We start from the raw sequence: 3,356 nt of genomic DNA, 5'->3' as shown, positions 1-3,356 counted from the left end.
ATATATGTAGCTATATACATATATATACATACACACATACACACACACACACACATACATATATATATATATATATATATATAAATATATATACATATATATATTTATATATATGTATATATATAGATATATATATACAAATAAATAAATATATATATATATATATATATATATTATAGCTATATATATATGTATATATATATATTTATATATATATATATATATATATATATTCCTGTTATCTCAACTCTCCTGTCCATCTGGCAGGGAGGATAGTGAGTAGTCATACCATGGGATGTGTTTGTTTTTGTCTGCATACCTATCTAAATTTGGTGGATATCTTTAGAAGACATTTATAGTTATGTGATGTTGCATAAAGCTCAGGAATGTTACATGCATTGAACTTGAACTTTTATTCAGATGAGCAGTTGAGTTGGATTGAGATTAGCATCAACTAAACAAGGTCTGTCTCCTAATGCTTTTCTATTTTCAGAAGGATTAAGAAAGAGCTGAAAGTTATTCTTTGAAAGATTTGATTTGCATTTCATCTTCTCTCTATTTTTATGATATCAAGTCAACAAACAACATCAATGGTAGTTGCATCAAAATATACAATCATATATATATATATATATATGTGTGTGTGTATATATATAAATATATATATATATATATATATAGATATTTATATATATCTGAATATATATATATATATATATATGTATGTATATATATATATATATATATACAAATATATATATATATATATATATGTATATATATATATATATATACATATATATATATATATATATATAGATTATCAACAACTATTGTATTTTTCTGTTTTCATTCGATAAATGACTTAAGAGGATTATTGCCTTACACAACCAAATGATGTTGACTTGATAATGTCAGGCACTCGGGGGATAGTGATTGAATGCCTCTCTCTCTCTCTCTCTCTCTCTCTCTCTCTCTCTCTCTCTGTAGGAGGCGTCAGTGAACAGTTTTGAATGTTAACGGGGCATCTGCGTGTGTATGTGTGTGTGTCCGTACAAATAGAGTATAATTTCACCAATAGATTGCAGTTAACTTAGTGATATCTAAATTGCTGAAAATTTTTATTTTAATATCTGTGTGGCTCAGCTAATTACTGCTGATTGAGAAACCTTACTTTAGTGTCTCTCCCCTGTAGGAAGGACGCAGTTCTACTCCTTTCGCCCTTTGAAAAAGAATCATTTCCAAGTAAGTAGTTATGCCAATTTCGAGAAAAAAATATAACCTTCATTTTCTTCAGTTTTTTCCTTTCCCTTTACTGTTCTCTCTCTCTCTCTCTCTCTCTCTCTCTCTCTCTCTCTCTCTCTCAGTATAATTTTTCCCAATGAAATTAAATGATAAAAAGTTGCAGGAATGAACCAGAAACTTCAATCGAGTCCTCTTATCCTTAGGAGGTTATAATGCCTTTATCCCTTTAATAATTGACTGACAAGATATCTAGGAAGATAATATACTTGTACAAATAGAAACTTTATCAAAATCTAGCAGAACTTGATGAAATATATCCGGCGTATTTCTATCCTTGATAATGCTAATATGATGAATATTTGTAAAGATGTTGACCCGTTTTCCTGTTTTATCTTTGGAAAAGGGTGAGCGCTCTTCCATTTTCCTCCTTGAAATAAGGGCGAGTGCTTTACTGCTTTCGTCATTACAAAAAGTGTGAGCTGTTTTCCCCTTTCATCTTTGGAAAAAGGGCGAGCGTTTTTCTGCTCTCATCTTCATAAAAAGGGTAGAGGTTTTCCACTTTCATTATTGAAAAAGGGCGAGTGGTTTGCCGAATTCATCTCGGGAAAAAAGTCGAGCGCTTTTCCACTTTCATCTCGGGAAAAAAGGGCGAGCGCTTTTCAGCTGAGATGTAACAGAGTTTTGTTGATATTCCTATGATTCAAGTATTTTTTCTGTAAGATGTCTGACCATAATATCTGAAAAGAACCCTCAGATTATCATTTGTAACATATAAGGAGACCGATAAAGATGTCTTTTTTAGCCACATTCTGCAGAGTTAGCTGCTTCAATGCCTCTGCTACAGACTCTAATCAAAATACCACAGGCATCGCTAAATTCATATATTTTCCATCGTTTTCCATATTTACGGAAATTTGTCCAATATTTCTTTATATGATTAGAATTGGCTGTAAACACCCACTTGATTAAATCACAGTGTTTCATTTGATATGTAAGATCACTGAAATTATGCATAATTATTTTGGAATCCTTTTAAATGAAAAGTATGATGTTTTATAAAAGTATGATGTATTTGACAACATATTCACAGTTCTTCTCCTTTTAAAATAACTAACCTATTACCTGTGTCTGTTAGTCAATAAATTTAACTTCATCAATAATGTTACCATAAATATATTGAAGGATCCTCAATTTTTCAGGTCTGACTCTGCTGACCTCTGCCCATATAGCGACCGATCGAATGTTTTATTAATGTTGGCATCCCTATTCTTAAGAGGTCAAGATGAGAAGTATCACACACAAAAATGATTCTATCAACTAGTGGGATCCATGTGAGTGATTTTGACACATTAATTTTTATTTTGGTTATGTTTTAATTCAACGGAATACCTGTTACAATGTCCAATATACCTTCAAGCTCTGTTTTTCAATAATTTTTGGATTCTATTTTAGCTCTCTTACTCTCTAGGTCTGAGAGTTTAAAAATGTATCCATAAAAACTGGTCTTTAAAGACAGTTATCAAAAATGTATTAGATTTCTATTTTATTATAGTAACCTGAATGTATAGAAAATAGCTCTGCAATATTCATGTGCAGTATTACAAGATTCTTTAGCAAGAACTCTGTTAGCCACCAATGTCAAAATATTATTTAGAAAGTAATGCCAAGTATTATAGTTATTTTTTTTTTTTGCTATCACCTCATGTGCATTTCAACAAATTAAATTTTTCATTTTGTAAAATTTTATTTCTTGGCCAAACTGATATCTGAATATCTTAGAGTATGCAGATCTCCTTTCATTGAATATTGAACCTCAATAGGATGAGAATTTTAAGATAATCATTTTCTAGATTGTAGGTTGGCCAGTGCACCAGCAACCTGTTGAGATTCTACTGCTAGAGAGTTATTGGATCCATAAACTTACGGCTCATTTTTCTTTGCCTACAAATACACCGAATATTCTGGATTATTCTTTACACATTCTCATCACTCCTCAAACACCTGATAAAACTGAAATTACCAAACATTCCCTCTTCGCTCAAGGGGCTACTTACTGTACTGTAATTGTCCAGTGGCTACCTTCCGCTTGGTAAGGGTAGAAAAAACTAGCC

At 31.2% G+C, this 3,356-nt stretch overlaps 1 long non-coding RNA gene across 2 annotated transcripts in view; it reads left to right on the top strand.

Annotated features, from left to right (window-relative positions):
- Positions 1-2,873, top strand: part of LOC137633628 (uncharacterized) — a 6,765-nt gene extending 3,892 nt beyond the window's left edge. The window contains exons 3-4 of one of the 2 annotated variants that reach the window (XR_011042317.1): positions 1,196-1,245; positions 2,445-2,873. This is a non-coding gene — a long non-coding RNA (uncharacterized lncRNA). The remainder of the gene's footprint in view (positions 1-1,195; positions 1,246-2,444) is intronic. The other variant, XR_011042316.1, reaches the window with a different exon arrangement.
- Positions 2,874-3,356: the final 483 nt, after the last annotated feature.

This window comes from Palaemon carinicauda, chromosome 43 (assembly GCF_036898095.1).
Source record: "Palaemon carinicauda isolate YSFRI2023 chromosome 43, ASM3689809v2, whole genome shotgun sequence".
Taxonomy (NCBI): Eukaryota; Metazoa; Arthropoda; class Malacostraca; order Decapoda; family Palaemonidae; genus Palaemon; species Palaemon carinicauda.
Note: the sequence above shows the minus strand (reverse complement) of the source record. Positions and strands in the feature narration are given on the sequence as shown.